Source organism: Phocoena phocoena, chromosome 16, assembly GCF_963924675.1.
Source record: "Phocoena phocoena chromosome 16, mPhoPho1.1, whole genome shotgun sequence".
NCBI classification, from domain to species: domain Eukaryota; kingdom Metazoa; phylum Chordata; class Mammalia; order Artiodactyla; family Phocoenidae; genus Phocoena; species Phocoena phocoena.
Window position 1 is genome coordinate 68,604,329 of NC_089234.1, and position 9,369 is coordinate 68,613,697.

Below are 9,369 nucleotides of genomic sequence, written 5' to 3' on the forward strand. Positions count from 1 at the left end.
ACATTATAGTGACAGCTGTTCAGAGCAGGGTTGGGAGAGGAAGAAACTAGAGATAGGAAACCAGTTGGGCAGCTATTGCCATAGCCAGTTAAGAGCTAATGAGGGCCAGATGAGGGCTGTGGTGATGAGAATGAGAGAGAGGCAAAGGATGCAAGAGGCATTTTGGAAATAAAATTACCACATCCTGGCAACTGGTTGGATCTAGAGGGTCAAAGAGAGAATTGGAAGATGCCTTTAACGTGGAGGCTGGAGGAGAGTTGAAGTGCCACTAATTGAGGTAGAATTGCTGGTTTCTGAGGAATGTTTGGGAGTCTCCTTCATCTATGCATGGGTTTAAGCAAAACAGGGCCTGTTTTTGATGGAACCATTCATCACTGGCTGTGCCTGGAGGAACAGGGGTGCTAATGGCTAACAGTAGACAAACTGCAATTTTCTGATGATGAGAAGAAACTCATACACAGTAGGAAGGAGGACTTGGAAGTGCTTAAAACACTGCTAGGTATCATTCTTGTGACCTGAGAAATGAGTATCTTCAACACTTTTACCCCTGTACTTGCCAACTCTGTGCCCAGAGCCCTGTGATTTCAGATTCTCCTCTTGGAGCTGTTCACCAAGACCACAGTCAAAACTGACCAGTCCTAGTGCCCCTTGTCTCAGGGCCTTGATCTCTGTTAGGTGGTAGTTATCTAGGAATTCATTCATTCATTCAAAAAATAATGAGCGTCTTCCATGGCCAGGCACTGTTCTAGACATGTCATTGCTAAAATTGTAGCAGTAAACAAAACAGACAAAATCCTTGCCCTCATGGACCAGCATTTTAGTGGAGGAAGCGGATCATGAGTAAAACAAATAAGCAAAGGATGTGTTAGACAGTGGTAAGTTCTATGGAGAAAGATAAAGCAAGAAAGGAGGCTAGGAATTGTTGGGTGGGAAAACTGCTGTTTCAAACAAGGTGGTTAGGCCAGCCTCACTGACAAAATGACATTTGAGTAAAGACTTGTAGGAGAGGAGAGGGTGAGCCATGGTATACCCAGAGAAGAACATTCTAGTTAGAGGGAACAGCAAATACAAAACCCCTGAGTTAGATGCATGCCTGGAGTGTTTGAACGATTGTAAGGAGGCCAGCAGGGATGGAGCAGAATGAGGGAGACGTGGAAAGTAGTGAACAGCCAGGTTTGAAAGGACAGCCCACCCTTGATCACTACATCTTAGCTGGGATCTTCTGCAGATGATGCCTGAATCATGTAGAGTGGCCCTAAAAATGGGAATTTTAGTCACTGGGAAGGAGATGTACTTGGCCAACTTTTACATGTGGGTGGAGCTTGTTCTGCAAAGAACCAAGTCAATGTCTGGGCACAGGAAGGAAGAAAGAGGTTTTTGGTCCGAAAACACCAAAGCTTTTGTTCCATTTGGTAGAGGTGACGCCAGTGATGGAGTTCCCCCTGCCCCCCTTCCTTGTACCGTCATGGGTGGCAGGAGGCCTGGGCTCTTCTTAGCAGTCTTGGCAAAGTTGATACACATCAGTATTACGCAAAATGGATAGATTCTAAAAAGATAAGAATAAATTATTCTAAAAAAGTATCTTTTTGTTTGACTCTTTGCATTAGAAGTTGTGTTTAGTTTATAGTTCAGATTTTTAAAAAAATATACCAAACTGCAAGGTGGGGCTGGAAAGAAGAAAACCACGCAAGCCAAAGTCCCTCAAATTCTATACTTAAATTCCATCTCCATGGCAGCCGGCAGCCTCTGACTATGTGCAACCATCACAAGTTCTAAAGAATAGCTTTGGAGATATAATTCTTCACTTATCTAAAAGCTGCATTTACTTAATGAAGAGGTTTATTATATCTCCCCCAGAGCTATTGACCATCAAATTGAGGAGGGGGTTGTTTTCCTTTATTTCTCTGAATTGGGCAACTCACTGGTTTCATTTTGGCTGGGAGCCAAAACCCTTGCAAGGGCAAAGACAAACACAGGAAGGGGGAGGGGTGGAATAGGACAGAAGGCCTTGCCCATGGTGGAGTCATATGAACTTGTACATCAAAAGAGCAGTCCTAGCTTTAAAAGACTGTGGCACTATTCATGAACCCGGTGACTGCCCAAGAAGGAACAGAACTGCTTGTTGTCACCAAAGATAAAAAGCTGCAGCTGGCTCCTCTACCCCACCCCCAGTACAGCTTAGATCCCCACTACACAGAAGGTGGAGGCTTTGACTCCACTTGGGCTCATTAATTGCTGATAAATGGCAGACCCATAAAACAGGACAGACAAAAGGAAGTTGGCAAAGGGGGACACTATAATTTCCTTTTGGAGACTGCTCTCAGACCTCCTTTCATTCTCTTCATTTTATATCATTTGCTTGGTGATAAGATGTCCTTGCCCTTCACCTTAACGTAAATGAAGTTAATCAGATAATATTAGTCCTCAAACAGATTCCAGAGTCTCTACTCCAGCAATTCCCAAAGTATGTCTACCCCCTGGAATCCTAATTCCATATGTGTCAATAGACCTCACGTAGAGAAAAAAGGCAGAGGCTCCTTAATCAAAAGAATGTTGAAAATGCTGCATTTAAACAATATTGAACCAGTTTTATTTACTGCAAGACTCCCTAGAACTTGTAATATTCCTCAAGAGCAAGTAAGAGATATTGTATCCACTTCCCATGCTTGGGTCACCCAACCCATTTTCATGGGAAGCCCAGGGAGGTTACAAGATTTACCTACGGTCAGAACTAGAATCAGAAGCCAAATAACTTGACCTCTCCAGATCTTTTCATTTGCCTAGAAAAATACAGAGCATAAAAACTGAAAACAGAGGTATTCGTGAACCATTATGGCAAAGGAAAAAGTGAATGTCAGATCAAAACGTGGGGAAGTCAGTCTTGAATCAGTCTGTAAGTGAAAGATGCCAAAGGCAGAGTGTGAGGAAAAATCTAGAAGCCAAGGATCAGGGTCAGGTAAGGCTACAGAAGGCAAGGATTGTTCACTTACTCCACAAGTCCTTACTGAATGTCTATAATATGCCAGGCATCATTCCAGGCGTTGGGGATACAGAGGTGAACAAAGGCATGTCTGTTAACGGCTGCTCCGGAGGCATGCTCACTTGGTGCTCTACCTTAAGGGTGCTTCTAATGCACCTCCTGTCCCCCTTAGCTAACCTTTCCCTTCACACTGGATAAGGTCTAGGTTCTGCAGGGTGCAAATGAGCAGCTGCTTGCAAGTCCCACTTGCAATGACCAGGCAAAAGAGACAAACAACTCTATGGTTTGGAACATCTTTTTGATGCTTTGATTATTACAGTGAAGGCAGAACAGGAAAGGGTTGGATAATCCTTCTGGGCTCGGCTAACATGGATTCAGCTGGGCATGAAGCACGTGCTTCCGTGAGGCTGACAGCCAGTGGCAGGGAGCCCTAGGATGAGGAGGGCAGGCATGGAGAAGAATCTTCGCTACTTTCTCCTATGTTTCAGTAAATCTGAGAGGCAAGGAAATGACATGACCCCCCTTATAGGTACCTTCAGTGATGAAGACTCTCTCAAGGTACAAATCAGGATTCACAAGGTCAGTAAGTTGAGAGCTTCTGAAATCCCTGAAACAAAGAGCCCCCTAAGGGGGCTAAGGTACTCCAAGGCCAAGCATGATGGGCTCATCTTGATCGTCTCCAGGTTTGAGACACTTTTGAAAATGCTTCCAGACCACAGATTTGGCTTGGTTGTCAGGAGCTCCTTTCCAACAAAGGGCATTTTATTGAATTGGCTGGAATTTTTAAGAAAGAGGTACAATGGGGCTTCCCTGGTGGCGCAGTTGTTGAGAGTCCGCCTGCCGATGCAGGGGACACGGGTTCGTGCCCCGGTCCGGGAAGATCCCACATGCCGCAGAGCGGCTGGGCCTGTGAGCCATGGCCGCTGAGCCTGCGCGTCCGGAGCCTGTGCTCCGCAACGGGAGGGCCCACAACAGCGAGAGGCCCGCGGACCGCAAAAAAAAAAAGAGAGGTACAATGAGGAAGAAAAATGTGGCCTTGGGATTTTCTCGGCACAAAAAGACTTGGGTGGACATACCTGAACATTTATTTCTCACATCAGTGGATGGTGAGGGGCAGGACATTGTGTAGGGTTATATCTTAGATCCTCCCAGGCTTCTTTGGCCACTGGAGACACAAAAATAGCCAACAGTTCCAAGGGTTACAAACTCAACTGTCTACAGAGGCCAAGTAGATAATGTACATGCAGTAAGTGTAACACAGAAGAGAGAGGTGGGGGTTATGTCACACTAGGGAGCAAATGCCTTGTCCAAAGGAGGGCAGCTGCCATTCATCTCTAGCTGATTGTTAGCAACATGAGTGTGGGGTTGCTTCTGAGCTTTCAAGAGAAGCTAGAGATCACGATTTGTGTGTGTGTGAAATTTTCTAATTTTTAATGGTTGAGAACCCAATTCAAATTTAAAGCAGCATGTGAGACAACATTGTTCTGTAAAACTGACCACATCCAGAGGCTAGAGGCAGCTCCTGGGTCACCACTTTGTACCCCTGCTGCTAACTCCACTGTGCACTCCATGAGCAAAGGAAATGTGTCTTCTTCATCTCCACTGGGCAAAAGCCAAGTGTTTGGGATGACGCTGGAGCATCAACCGTAAAGGCAATAGGCAGAGAGTGAGGCACATGGCAAAGCTGAGGGCAGTCCCTGGAGCAAAGTGGGAGAGGCAGCAGAGTCTCTGCTTTGGGCTGGGAGCTGGCAAGGCTGACTGGCTGTGGGTGGCCGAGTCTGACAGTCAGAGTTTCCAATGGCCAGGCTGCCTGGTGTCAGAGGTGCATTTAAAGGGCCAGGCATGCACCTAACTGCTAAGACTTAAGGATGTGTTACACTATGGTGATCAAGGCTGAGGCCAAAGTAGTTTCTGCCTTCACATTCTGGAGGCTCTTTTCACAAAACTACTCAGGCTCTTTCCTATGCCCTCTATCTGTACTGTCCTCCTGTTCTAATCCAGAACTAGGAACCAAGAACTTCTCTCCCCTGGAACTTGTTTATTTGAAAAGTGTTAACAACGTACAGACATTGCATTGTATTTCACTATTTATATTTATCAATCTTTGTTCTTTATATGAAAGAATAAAATTAGATAAATACAAAATTTGGTAAAAAATATCTATGATAAAACCCATAGAACTGTACAACACAAGATATAAACCCTAAAGCATAAATTTTAGTTAATAATAATAATCCATAATTAATAACCCAATAATAATAATCGATATTGACTCATCAATTATAATAAATGTACTGCACGAGTATAAGATATTAATAACAGAGAAAACTATAAATGGGGGGAAAAGGCCAATATGGGGACTCTATACTATCTGTTCAATTTTCTGTAAACCTAAAACTATTCTAAAAAATAAAGGCTATTAATTTAAAAAAGAAAGCAAACTCGATTGCTGTGTTGAAAGAAAAAGCATAGAGAACATTTTTTCAATGAATCATAATTTGTTTGGAAAGTTAAAACATATATTTTGTAATTTAATACAATATTTGCTTTCTCAGTTTTATCATTTATCTAGTAATGATGCTAATAGCAAATTATTTTCCTTGTTTTTTTTGAACTCAGCCTGTTCAATAATTGTGTACTTTGCCTAATTTTCTCAAATATTTCTGTCTCTGAGTTCTAATTAGAATTACTAAGAGAGAGTGCAGGTTTGATGCTCACTGAAGATGTTTCATGACCTCCAAAATTGTTATTTGCTGAAATTTGTCCTTCCATCGTGGTGTACCCAGTAGAGAGGATGAATTTGCCCTTTTAAAATAAGGCTGAAAAAAATATAAAAATAAAAATAAAATAAAATAAAATAAGGCTGAAATGCTAATAAACACAGGACAAAAAAAAAAAACCTCCCAGCGTATTTGGTTGTTTCTCATTTGTAGATAATTTCTCTTTGCCCATTAGGCTAGTAAGTTCTCATTAAACTATGATTTAAGGACCTGGTGTTCATTAAAAAGATCATTGCTTGATAAAGAAGGAACAGCACTTTGAAAGGGATTTATGGTTCCTCTGGATGATTTTATTTCTAACTTCCCCCAGCTGAATCTAGTATTAATGATAGACCCTATTTAGATTTCCCTTTCCCAAAGTTTTGTGATTTAAACAGTTTATATGTAACTCATCTGTGAGCAGCAGTAAACCAGAGTGAAAGCCACTGCTAGTGATGTTCTTTCACAGTTCTCTTAGTTTGAAGTGAAAGTGAAAACATAGAATTATTTATGACTTTTGCATACTGCTAGAAAAGCACACAGTCTTCAGTAATGATATATTTTGCCTCTCTTTTTTAAGAAAGAGCATCACATAAAATAGTAGAAAGTTTACTTAAAACCAGAACCAATGTTTTGAATTAGAATCTTTAATTTTTTTGCTTTTCTCAGACTCATGAACTATTTGGAACACTTTTAGTCTTCTTCAAGAGAAGGCATCCATCTCAGAAATCTTGGGTTTAATATAATGCCATTAGCTCTGCACTTTGACTTAATCATCAAATTATTGTAGTGACTATTCATATCATATGAATATAAAAGTATTTTCACAAGAACAACTTTCCTCAAAAACTGGAAAATCATCAGATATGTTATTATTCATAGAGTTGATATGAGTGTACTAGTAGAATCAATCCTCATTAATGTTTTGATGAAGTTAGTCATCAGTTTCTAGAAGAAAAGGCTTTGAACTGGTAGGATTTTCCATCTCTGAAGTTAATGTTATCAGTTGACATGCTAATCATCTTATCAACCAGTGTACTGCCCTCAGAGCAGAGAAGGTATAATCATTTAATTGGTCACTTGTCCTGCACCTGGCAGGACATCAAGTTCAAGAACTTTTACATTATCTCCAGGAATTTAATTGAAATAACTTACTAATATAGGGACAACTTTTTTATTTTTGTGGTTAGCTGAAGCTGTCATATTGCTGAGACATAAAGGTTTTACCCAGTTCTTGCTGTTAAATCTTTTGAGGTACTGGAGCAAAAAACAATCTTTTTTTTTCTTTTACATTATACCTTTGGTTTGTGCTGATAGAAATTTAAGTTCAAATGCCATGGAACTTAGCTCAGAGGTGTACTTTAGATTGGTTCAAGACGGCAGAGTAGAAGGACATGCTCTCACTCCCTCTTGCAAAAGCACGAGAATCACAACTAACTGCTGAACAATCATCAACAGGGAGACACTGGAAATCCCCAAAAAAGACACCCCACATCGAAAGACAAATGAGAAGGGGCAATGAGACGGTAGGAGGGGCACAATCACAATAAAATCAAATCCCATAACTGCTGGGTGGGTGACTCACAAACTAGAGAACACTTATACCACAGAAGTCCACCCACTGGAGTGAAGGTTCTGAGCCCCACGTCAGGCTTCCCAACCTGGGGGTCCGGCAATGGGAGGAGGAATTCCTAGAGAATCAGACTTTGAGGGCTAGCGGGATGTGATTGCAGGACTTTGAAAGGACTGCAAGAAACAGAGACTCCACTCTTGGAGGACACACACAAAGTAGTGTGTGCATTGGGACCCAGGGGAAGGAGCAGTGACCCCATAGGAGACTGAACCAGACCCACCTGCTAGTGTTGGAGGGTCTCCTGCAGAGGCAGTGCGGGGGGGGGGGGCTGTGGCTCACCGTGGGGACAAGGACACTGGCAGCAGAAGTTCTGGGAAGTACTCCTTGGCGTGAGCCCTCCCAGAGTCCACAATTAGCCCCACCAAAGAGCCAGGTAGGCTCCAGTGCTGGGTCACCTCAAGCCTAACAACCAACAGGGAGCCAACCCAGCCCCACCCATCAGGAGACAAGTGGATTAAACTTTTACTGAGCTCTGCCCACCAGAGCAACACACAGCTCTACCCACCACCAGTCCCTCCCATCAGGAGGCTTGCACAAGCCGCTTAGATAGCTTCATCCACCAGAGGGCAGACAGCAGAAGAAAGAACTACAATTCTGCAGCCTGTGGAAGGAAAACCACATTCACAGAGAGACAAAATGAAAAGACAGAGGACTTTGTACCAGTTGAAGGAACAGGATAAAACCCCAGAAAAGCAACTAAATGAAGTGGAGATAGGTAACCTTCCAGAAAAAGAATTCAGAATAATGATAGTGAAGATGGTCCAGGACCTCAGAAAAGAATGGAGGCAAAGATGGAGAAGATGCAAGAAATGTTTAACAAAGAACCAGAAGAATTAAAGAACACACACCTAGAAGAATTAAAGAACAAACAAACACAGATAAACAGTACAATAACTGAAATTAAAAATACACTAGAAGGAATCAACAGCAGAATAACTGAGGCAGAAGAACGGATAAGTGACCTGGAAGACAGAATGGTGGAATTCACTGCTGTGGAACAGAATAAAGAAAAAAGAATGAAAGGAAATGAAGACAGCCTAAGAGACCTCTGGCACAACATTAAACACAACAACATTCGCATTATAGGGGTCCCAGAAGGAGAAGAGAGAGAGAAAGGACCTGAGAAAATATTTAAAGAGATTATAGTCGAAAACTTCCCTAACATGGGAAAGGAAGTAGCCACCCAAGTCCAGGAAGCGCAGAGAGTCCCAGGTAGGATAAACCCAATGAGAAACATGCCGAGACATATAGCAATCAAATTGCCAAAATTAAAGACAAAAAAAAAAAAATTAAAGACAAAGAAAAATTATTGAAAGCAACAAGGGAAAAATGACAAAAAACATACAAGGGAACTCCCATAAGCTTAACAGCCGATTTCTCAGTAGAAACTCTACAAGCCAGAAGGGAGTGGCACAATATATTTAAAGTGATGAAAGGGAAGAACCTACAATCAAGATTACTCAACCCGGCAAGGATCTCATTCAGATTTGATGGAGAAATCAAAAGCTTTACAGACAAGCAAAAGCTAAGAGAATTCAGCAGCACCAAACCAGCTCTACAACAAATGCTAAAGGAACTTCTCTAAGTGGGAAACACAAGAGAAGAAAAAGATCTACAAAAACAACCCAAAACAATGAAGAAAATGGTCATAGGAACATACATATTGATAATTACCTTAAACATGAATGGATTAAATGCTCCAACCAAAATACGCAGGCTTGCTGAATGGATACAAAAACAAGACCCATCTATATGCTGTCTATGAGAGACCCACTTCAGACCTAGGGACACATACTGACTGAAAGTGAGGGGATGAAAAAAGATATTCCATGCAAATGGGAATCAAAAGGAAGCTGGAGTAGCAATCTTCATTTCAGATAAAATAGACTTTAAAATAAAGAATGTTACAAGAGACAAGGAAGGACACTACATAATGATCAAGGGATCAATCCAAGAAGAAGATATAACAATTATAAATATATATGCACCCTACATAG